The sequence below is a fragment of the Falco naumanni genome, chromosome 4, assembly GCF_017639655.2.
Source record: "Falco naumanni isolate bFalNau1 chromosome 4, bFalNau1.pat, whole genome shotgun sequence".
Taxonomy (NCBI): domain Eukaryota; kingdom Metazoa; phylum Chordata; class Aves; order Falconiformes; family Falconidae; genus Falco; species Falco naumanni.
In genome coordinates, this window is record NC_054057.1 from 2,824,536 (window position 1) to 2,835,219 (window position 10,684).

The window sequence follows — 10,684 nt, forward strand, 5'->3', positions numbered from 1 at the left end:
ATTTCATCTTGTTGCTTTCCAACACCATATAGATTATACAGGTACATGCACAACATAGTACTTCAGAGCCTTTTAAAAGCTAATGAACTTCCAACTGGGACTCAAAGAAAAAAGGATGGAGATCTTTGGCCTGTTGTCACTTTGTTATAGAAGAGATCCTATCATCAAGATTTCCTCAAGACACAGGTATATGAAGTTATTACCTTCAACTCTGCATTTAGTGTGATCCTATCTTCTTCATAAAACAATACTGGCTAAAGCAGTTAAATAAGGAGTATTCAGTTGTTCTTAAATCAAACACATAAAACTTTACACAAGACTGGTGGTTATTTTGTAGTCTTTCAGCTGTATTCTAAATAGGGCAGAACTGCATGTATGACAGCAGGAAAAGTGACAAGTTCCTTATCTGGAAAAGCACCAGCAGGCACTGTTATCAGAGCAGACCAGTTTCATCAGTCCATTTTAAAAGAACTATTTTTAAAAATACCTAATAACATCACAGAGGAGAATCTGATCTCTGCAAAGGTAAGCCATGCAGCTCGATACTCCTGGGAGGCAGCTAATGAAACTGAACCCTGTCAGACACAGGCTGTGTCCAGTAATTGGCTCTGAAACTCACAGTTCAAATTCCACCATGCTGAGTTCTATGCTCTACTCACAGCTTGCTCCAAATGCAGGCAGAACCGAGGGCTGTCTAGCATGACCAAATGTGAGTGGCTGCTTTTCTACTGCCTGGGCCGCCAGGCCCAGTCTGTGTACTGGGAGGGCAAAGAAACCTACTTTCTCCTGACACCTCACACCTACCAGTTCACCTCCAGGATAGGGAGAGACAGTTGAGGGGGAATGAAGGCAGAGCAGTGTCAGAGCAGGCGGCACACTGATGGAGGAGGATGGAACACATCCTACACAGAAGGTGAAGACCTAAAAGGAAAAGGAAGAGGGTCCCATATCATGCATTCATCCAGAACAGCAGAACCACTGAACAATGCTAACCTTCAGTCAGCACACTGAGCCAACTGTGCAAAGTTCCTTAGGAACAGAAACCGGCTTCCCCAGGAAGGCTGCCAGCAAAACCGGGAAGTGTCACCCATTTTCCCCAAAACTCCACTCACCTTTCCTAGCCCACTCGTCTCCAAGCTTTACGGACCCATAGACCCATTCCACCCATTGATCTGAACCACAAAACTGAATTCTGCAACCATCTTGGATAACAACTAAAGAAATTTTTGTCCCACAGCATGAGAAGGCAGAATTTTGTCTGTACAGCTGAGAACCTCTGATCTGGGGCTAGCTCTGTGGTTTAACACTCTCCTTTGCACCACCTTCTTTTTCATGATTCTTCTTACCTCCCACTACTTCCTGGAAAAATCAGCTCCTTCACAGCCTAGACACATTCCAGTTGGAAAAGACATTTAAATAGAAGGCAGGTTCTTCTGCTGAGAGAAGTCATCTATGGCTCTGTTTATTTAAATAAAATGACAGTTTTACTAGTGGAGGATCTCTAAGCCTCTATGTTTTAAAACACCTCCTAAAGACACTGCTGTGTTAAGAGCACAGGCCAGATACAAATAAAAACTCTGGGGAACAGTAACTGAATGTGGGCTGCTGTCACAGGGAACTGTTTAAACCAACAGTACTTATGGAAGACTTCAAAGGAAGAGAAGGGGGTGAGAACAAGGGGAATGAGAATATCCAGTTTTCACATTGAAGCAAAACTCAGTAAGTTCACAGTGAGACGTGATTGAGGAGATTGGAAATTTAACTGCAAAAAGATTTTCATACAGTCAATCTGTTTTGTACAATGGTTAATAGAGAACGGGCTCTAGGTAATTAGCCCCAAAATATTAAGCAGGTACCTAGAATACATGTTCATGGCATGTATTGGAGGCCGAACTCCACCTTTGATTACTGCTAATCAAAACACAAAAGTGAGACTCCAAGTAAAACTGCCACCTTGCAAGCATAAACTGTTCAAAATGCACTCTTGTGGAAAAGCAGACTGCAAAGCAGGTTTCCTGTATCTAGTTCACGCATTTGGTATCTACCACATTTTTGAAAATGACATTGTAAAATAAACACCCCGTCTTAGAGTTGATGTGTTCAGCATACGTCAAATTTGTTTGGGGGAGAAGGTCCTCCCAGAGAGTAAGAGCTCTTCTGGTTCTCAGCGAAGTCAAGGCTTGAGCTAACAAGCCAATCTATCAGTTCAAGTGTTTTGAGATTGCTATTAAAAGGAGCTGTTACTGTTTTATTAACAAAATCAACAGATTCTCCTGAATCAGCAGTCACCGTTTAAAAGTCAGCATTTGTCAATAGTTATCCAACTATGGTACTGGTGTGAAAACACCAATATGTTCCCCTTGCCTTTACCAGTTGTTCAGACACAGTCGTTATTCTCATCACCAGAGAGGAGCGTTTCCTCAGTTCTCTTTTTCCCCAAAGCAGCAGCCATTACCTTAATAACCCATTTAAACACCGGGTTAATTTAGAGGGGCTGAAGGAAGCAAGGGGAGACAAACAGACCGGTGAGCCTAACCTCCGAACATGCATGTGCAACACACCCAGAGCTGACATATATGCAAGAGAAACTTTTCCACCATGCTTAGTCAGCACACGGTAATTAAAAGGGATAAATTCAAAACCCACATCCATCGGGGCCAAATTCACAAGGACTGCTAAGCTTTCAAAGCTGAAGGCAGGTGTCCACTGGGGTTCCGAAGGCACTCAGCCATCAAGGAAAACCGTCAACGATAACGTAATTACATCTCTACTTGCCCTGGCAGGCTTTAAACCTGCAGTGCCTTTGACCTCTAGGGAGGTTATTAGTTTTAATTGAACCGCGTTCTGCTGCCCACAGCGGCTAACCCGCACAGCGCCGCCTGCCCCGCTGCCCGGCTTCGGAGAAGAAAGGTTTCCACGTCCGAGATGTCAGCTCCGCTCTGTGCAGTCCCGGGGGGCTCCCGTGGCTCATTCTCCCCCGCCGCCCCGTGCCTCCGCACCGCGGAGCCCCCGCCACGCACAACCGACACCACCCCGGTCCCCCCCGCCTCCCCATCACCCACTTCCCCTCAGAAAAGGGGTGGCAGCCGCAGGCCCCCGCGAACCGCCCCCTGCAGCTGCCCGCGCCGTCGCCCCGCCACAGCCGCCACAGCCGTCCCTCGCCGCCTCACCTGCCGCCCGCGGCGCCAATGGCTGCAACCGCCCCCTCGGCCCGGGCCGGCCCCGCCCCGCCGCCTCACGGCCTCCCCGCCCGCGGCGGGCGGTGCCGCCACCTCCTCGCAGGCGGGCGCTGTCCGCCGAGGGGCCGGGCCGGGCCGGGGCGGCACCGCCTCCCCCGCGCTCCCGGCGGCGGCGGCTGGTGGTGGCGAGGCGGGGGCGGGCGGCCCTTCGCCGGCCGGGCTGGGAGCGCGGCGGCCGCTGCGCATGCTCAGTGCCCGGCGCCGCGAGGGGCATTCTGGGGGATGTAGTGTGCGCGCGCCTGGGCGGCCACCTCCCCTCGGGGTGGGTTTCCCGCGTCTTCAGCCCAGAGCCTGCGGGCAGCCCAGCCCCCCCTGCTCCCGCCTCAGCCCGCTGCCTTCCCCTCACAGCTTGCTCCTCGGGCTGCCCTGTCCTTGCCTCCCCGTCCGGTCAATTTTCTTAACCGCTCTGCCTCCCGTCCTCTGACATTACTTGCCCCGCACTCCTTGCCTCTTCCGCAAAGCTCCTTCAGTCTCCACTTCCCTCTCCTGCTGTTCTCCCACCACCTTCCCACACCGGCCGTCCCCTGACCCTCCCTGACCTTCGGCTTTCCTCTGACCGAGAGCCTCTTTGCTGGCCAGCCGCTCTCCCTGTCCTCTTGATTTATTCCATTCAGAATATAGGAGCTAAACCAGAAGGTGACCATCCTTATTATGAATACATGGCTTCAAGTCCACCAGAAAAACCTGATGGAAGCAGACACCAGCATCTTTACTGGAGGAAGGTGCCTTCCCACCAGGGGAAAGTGTGACAGCAGTGGCAGGTCATGTTCACATGGTGGGTTTGTAAGGTCAGGCTTCACCAGAGCAACCCCGAGATTATTACAGCTTGAATAAATTGCCAAGAACACGCTATGTCTGATACAAGAGGTTGAACTGACTGAGCAGGTAGGCATGTGTGCGTACAGCACCTCTGCTTGACGCAGCCTCTCCCAAAGTCAATGGGACTTTTGTCATTCCCCTCACTGAGGCTTTTGATTTCTCACGGGAACTTCCCATTTCCACACCCATGCAGGGGCTCTCAGTCAATGAGAAGGACAAATAATGGTTTGGTAGCATCTTTCACGTTAGCTGGTATTTGTATGCGTTGTTAAATGTTCCCAGAGTGACACGATTGCTAAACATGTGTGCAGCAAATAAATGTAAAACTTTTAACTGTTGAAATGTTTGCCCCTGAAAAGCTGATAGTAATTTGGGGGAAATCAAATTTAATAGCTTAGTACTCCTTCCTCCAGTCTCTTTTTCTGTCTTGCAGATTTTGTAGCTAATGATCTGAAGAACTAATGTGTTATAAGAGGTACACACAAGAACTGAGGGTTTTCTGGAATGCTCATTGCTACTCTGAATTTAATTTCATTACGGTCTCTATGAATTTTAGTGCTGTGAGCTCTCAATGAACTGATAACGGAAATGTCAGGCTTCTGAGATTCATTTTCCAGAGTTTGTTCAAGAACTATTACACTAATGAAATCCATTGCAAGAGATCCCATCTACTCCATTTCTCATTAGGTTTGTGAGTTATGTTCCAGTCTTAGGGAGACTTCAGAATGCTGGATCTGCATCCTTATAAGTAAAGCAATGGTGCAAAATAATCATTATCATCACCATTTTCATTAACATTTGTTGGAATAAAAAGTCGCTATTCCAACAATGTTTAAAGACCCTATTACTTTTCTCAAAGCATTTGTGAGTAGAAATCTTGACTAAGATTTCACAAATACCTGTTTGCATATTCACATAAATGTCATCTGCAGTGCTACTTTTCCTCCTTGTTATGAAATATTTAATGAACTACTCAAAAAGCCAGACATTACAGTAACTTGAATTAAGTGGCCAGTCACGTATCACAGACGATAAATGGCCAAAGACACAGACATAATCATTCAAGAATAAAAAGAATGCCCATAAGCTGAAATGTGTTTCTATGAAATATTCATAGGATTGCGGTGACTTATTGCCATGTCTGCTTCAGAATAACCTGCAATGGGAAAAGAGCATAATCTGATAAACTTTTCATGCAAAACAGTTCATTTGTTATTCCTGGAGTAACAGCTTTGTAGACCCACATCTGTTTAAGTCCACCGCCTGTAAGGGGTGGGGAAGTGTTTTCCTTAATACAAGGATGTTCAGGGGATAACTAGTGAAAGCAATGTGAATATGCTAATGGAAGAGGCAGTCACTTTAGGTGCCCAGACATAGGTGCCTAGTGCCATTTTGGACAGTTTAGGTTGACCAAAACATCTGCACAAGGCCGGTAGATACAACATGGGACCTACTTTTTAGTAGGGCCTGTAGCGATAGGACAAGGGGTAATAATTATAAACTGAGAGAGAGTAGTTTTAGATTAGATATTAGGAAGAAATTCTTTACTGTGAGGGTGGTGAGGCACTCAGGTTGCCCAGAGAAGCTGTGGATGCCCCATCCCTGGAGTGTTCCAGGCCAGGCTGGATGGGGCTTTGAGCAACCTGGTCTGGTGGAAGGTGTCCCTGCCCATGGCAGGGGAGGTGGAACTGCATGTTCTTTAAAGTCCCTTCCAACTCAAACCATTCTGTGATTCTATAAGACACTCTCAACTGGTGTAATGGTAGCTAGAGGCCTGGCTTGAACTTGAGTTTCAACATAGTACCAGACACTTACATTGCCTGAATCACTTCCATTGTGACTGTTCAGAGAATAAATTGGCTTTTAAAGACATAGGCAGAAGATGAGCTCACAATTAGGAGCTAGGACAGCTGACCCACTTTTTGCAGTCTAATAGACAAAGCTGTCTCCAACCTCAAGCAAACACTGAAATGTTTCTACCTCATACATCATCACCTTACCTTCTGCATGGGAGTTATAGTTCCCTTTGTATATGCAACCTCTTTGAATGAGAAAATATCAGAAGGCTCCTTCCTGGAAACTGTCCCCGTCCAGCAGAGCTGCTGATGTGCCTGATCATGAACATCAACACACTGGACTGCAGCACTGCAAGCCTTGCTCAGCTGAAGTCAACTAGATCCACCATTAAGCCACCCAGATTTTTTAAATGTCAGCTTTGTAAAATTTATGAGTTAGGGATGAGTGACACACAAGCCCTAGGGATGAGGCAGTCTACCTGTGGTGCAATCACAACTCAGCAGAGCTTGCAGGCTGATCAGCCAGTATGTAAAACTGGATGAGCACCAATGATTCTAATCTTGTAAAAGGTAATAAGTGACATCCATGAAGCATGCTGCTGATCATCCTGGGAAAGAGCACTGTTTCAGCCAAAAACATCAGCAAAGTCATTTGGGACTAAAGGCAGCATGTAACTCTCTGCACATCAGCTCAGCATATTCTAAATGCGGGCAGCAGAGACAGCTAAACAAGGGATTTTGAAAGTGCTACACGCCTCAAACCTCTCTTACAAATTCATATAATTCACTAAAGAAATTATACATATTCATATCATTCTACTTCAGATTATGAATTTGTTTGGAGGGGATAGACACTCAGGTGCCTCCAAAGAGCAAGATTTCATTAAACTGTCTCTCATTTGGAAAATCCAAGCAGTGACCCCACTCTTTGGAGTACATGACAGCTAGTAATAGCTGTATCACGATCAGTACCTACTCCCTGGTGTAAATTTTTCACATGCTGATGTCAAACACATGCAAGAGTGAAAAAAGAAATTAAAAAATCTGCTGCTGAGCAACACTGCCACTGAAGTGACTTGTGTCTATGAGGTGGTGAGGGCACTTGGTGTTCTGAAAGTGCAGCTGTGATCCCACTGTTTTGCTCCTCAAGTCCAAGGGCTGGGTAATTGCTGGTGTTGCCAGGGAAGGTTAAGGCTTTGTTTCTGTTGTTGTAGGTAAAATGAGGTGAAATGAGCACATGTACTGTTAAACAGGCAAGTAAACGTGACTATTCTATAGAAAGAGATAGTGTAAAAACTTTAAGAATGCCAATTCAAACTAGCCAGTAGTTTCATAACGGTTTTAAGAGAACAAAAAGAGTTATCAGTCCCACAGCCAGGGCACTCACCTCTGCGCTTTCTGCTGCTAGCAATTGGATCCCACTGACCACAGAAGTGAGCAGCATGTGGCAATCTGTGCTAGTGTGACAGCAAAGCGAGAGTGTAGCTCTTTTCTAGCTCCCCATGGAGTGGTGAAAACTTTTGCTTGGTTTTGGAGTGGTCTGCTTAGCTTGGAATGCAGGACAGCTAGACAGGCAAACACCATATTTATTTAGCCATTCCTTTATTTAATAACATGGTACAGGCAAGTTGTTGAGGGATTTGAGAAACAAGGAATTGTCCATTTTAACAGGATTGTACAGAGATTCATATATGGACTTTAAGTAGATGTTCCTCTTAAATACAGAAAAAGGCTTGCGCTAATCTAATACCATGACTAAATACAAACCTCCACAATCACTTCTTGTCCTAGTAGGAAAGATTCATCACTCTTAGTACCTGATTCACTCGGCAACTGAATTGATGGTGCTCTGCTATTTCTGGTGTTCTGTAACCTGCCCATTTAAGATGACAACACCATCAAGCACCTAACTGTTGAGGTGGAGAGGTGTCTGGCAGGAAATAGGAGAACACAGGCCCAATCCCATGAGAAGCACTACACAGGTCCTAAGAGACCAGTTCCCTTCTGCACTGAGCAATGTCCAGCCCAGAGGTGGTTTTGGAAGTGGTGGGAGTGATGGTGGCCGTTGTCACTGGCAGGGTGTAAGAGGGGGAATTACTTGAATGCAGGGGTATGTGATGCATGTAATCACTCTTCTTCCATATGGGATGGATATGAGACTTGCTAACCATGTCTTGACATTACAAGTCCTCCACCTTCGGTGCCTGGCACCCCTGTCATTGAGAATGAACCCCATATTCAATTACGTTCCTGCCTCTTGGTTGTCTGACTCAGTTTCCCCAGCCCTGTTGTGCCTTGACCTACCCTTTCGCATCTGCTGCTCTCCATGAAGAGGGGCTCCTATCACCATGTCTTCTTTCATCCTCCCATCCTTGCTGGCAGGAATTCCTCTAACAAAGGACTGTGTCCTGCTTCTATGAGAACTACTGTTGGTAAGAGACATTACTAAAAATGTGCAACATATCTGTGTATTCACTGGACTGTTGCAACCCTAACTGTGGCTACATACATTTGGACCTTTGCTTTGGCCTGATGCAGCTGCTCTTACCTTCTTATTTATATATCATTATGTGTAATTTATCAGTTCAGGTTTGGTTTTATTTTAAATATTATGCCCCATATATTCCTTCTGCCTCTTCCTGTAAACTATGCATGTGTAAAGGCTGATTCCGGTCTTTAGGGGAGGGGATGGATTAAGGCTGCAGATCTGCTCTCACCAAACCTTAAGCACCTGATTTTGTAAAATAAAACACCACTTACATGTTACCGCTAAAAGTACCAGGGTGATGTATCAGCTGGGTTTCAGTACCACAGGGCTTCCTACTACTGTTCGAGAAACAAAAATAACATCAGCAAGTGGTAACTTGAAATGGCATCTGTTCTTTAATAAAATAACAAAGCAAAGTCTTCACAGAGGATTTCCTTTTTTCTACATGTAATTGTTTGTAACAAAATATAAGAGTTGTTAACTCTTCAGGCTGGTGATAACAAAAAAAAGTGCGGTTCACCTTGGCTTTCATACCCTCCATCTCCCTTTCCAAACTTCTTCTTTCTTTTATTCATGAGCTCTTCAGGGACAGGATTTTTAACAGTTCTTTCTGCCAACTTGTGATTAGCACAATATTTGCTTTCCATTGGTTTTTTAGCCCTGTGTTTTGGCTCCCAAGTATCCATCTGTACCTCTCAGGAAAATATGTGGTAGCTTGCAGCTAGAATGTATTTTAAGATGCCTAATTTGAGAAGGTGACCATGTCACTGGTTAGCTCAGATGCTGAAGTTTAACCTGCTGACATCTGAAATTCACTGAGGTGATCAGTCCTTTGGAGAGGACTTTTCTTTCAGGAGTATTTATCCTGCAGATCATCCTCACTTTCTGAATCCCTTCTGCATCTCTAATGAGCTATGATGCCCTGCATTCACATATGGTTTTGGGCGTGCATATCCTATTTATGAAGTCATTTTAGAGGTAGGGAATACAGATTTATGTCTTACACCTCCATAGCAAATGTATGAGGTCTGGACATAGAAAATAATCATTCCTGCTTCACTTGATGATTGAGCCAAGACAGCAATCCAGCCTGTTGCTCTTTGTACCTACTTTTCATATGATGTAAGCTTTGTCCCATGTAGCATAGCCTAACTTCTGTCACTTTCGTTTAATGACACATGGCTATGAAAGTAAGGAGGCATTATACCCCCTTCCAAGACTGCAGCTGAGAGCTGTGTCCATTCTGAAAAACAATGTGAAACATCAAACCTAATGCTAGGAAATCCTTGCTTTTCATCCCAGCCTTCCTTTTGACAGATTACTTTCATTTTCAGAAATTTGTTAGTTGTTCTCATGCAAGCACAAACATTGTAGTTCCCAAAATTGAGTGGGAGTGAGTTACGGCTGATTCCTCTGCTCACTGATCCCTGCTGCTTGCCTCCTGGGGAAGTGCTGGTTCTTCTCAGGTGCCCAAAATGGCCATAAAGCAAATACTCTCTTTGCCTCCTCTTCTGAGGGCTGGGCTGTGACTGAGAAGGGAAATTGGCTGTCCCACTTTTCTAGGTGATCCTGATCCAGGCCAGTTGGAAGGCAAGCACGCCCACTGCCAATCTTTGCGTAGCACTGCTTTGAAGTGGGAATATTTGGTCCCTGTGAACTTGCACACAACTTAGTAGAACCATGTTCTCAGTAGCAGCCCTGGGTATTTGCAGAAGTTGAAGAGAATAGTGAATTGGGAGGGCTAGGCCAGCTAATGCCCATTTTGTTATTAAAGCTGGCTCCTCTTGTTGGATTCTGCCTGCCCCAGGACATATGTTCCTAGGAGCTCAATTTTTAACTAACATAGAAAATAAATGAAAACAAGACAAAGAATAAGGCTCAGCTCTGCTGAGAGCACAGGACCTCCAGGCTGTAACATGAATTCAGCACCTGTGTTTACCAGAGAATTTATACATATGGGTGGGGAGTCTCCAGAGTGACAGCAACTCAGGCACTCATTTTTGTTCATTCTTCTTTTTTCCTTTCTTCTCCCCCCCCCCCCCCCCCTTAATTTTATTCTTTTTTTTTTTTCTTGTACCCAGACATATAACATTTGTCCATTTATTTTGGGCAAGGAATTTAGCTCCTTGCATTCATCTCACAGAAGGGCAGAGTGTCTCTCACACAGCATAATTTCCCTCCTCTCTCAAAGCACTGCTGTCTGTGAGCATGCCCCAACTCTCCTCTCCTGTGCTTTTCACTGACAGAAAAATCATCTCTGGCTGAAGCTGCTCTGTCTCCCCGCAGCTATGGCCCCCTGTGAACCACAGCTGCCTTCTCCCTGCTCCCTCACTTACAGATGG

The 10,684-nt window shown here is 45.6% G+C and overlaps 1 protein-coding gene across 4 annotated transcripts in view; it reads right to left on the reverse strand.

Annotated features, from left to right (window-relative positions):
• Positions 1 to 3,290, reverse strand: part of POMGNT2 (protein O-linked mannose N-acetylglucosaminyltransferase 2 (beta 1,4-)) — a 32,742-nt gene extending 29,452 nt beyond the window's left edge. For 2 of the 4 annotated variants that reach the window (XM_040592744.1, XM_040592743.1), the window contains exons 1-2: positions 3,171 to 3,290; positions 805 to 921 (exon numbers count right to left, since the gene is read on the reverse strand). The gene's annotated coding sequence lies outside the window, so the exon portion shown is untranslated. The remainder of the gene's footprint in view (positions 1 to 804; positions 922 to 3,170) is intronic. The other 2 variants (XM_040592747.1, XM_040592746.1) reach the window with 1 other exon arrangement.
• Positions 3,291 to 10,684: the final 7,394 nt, after the last annotated feature.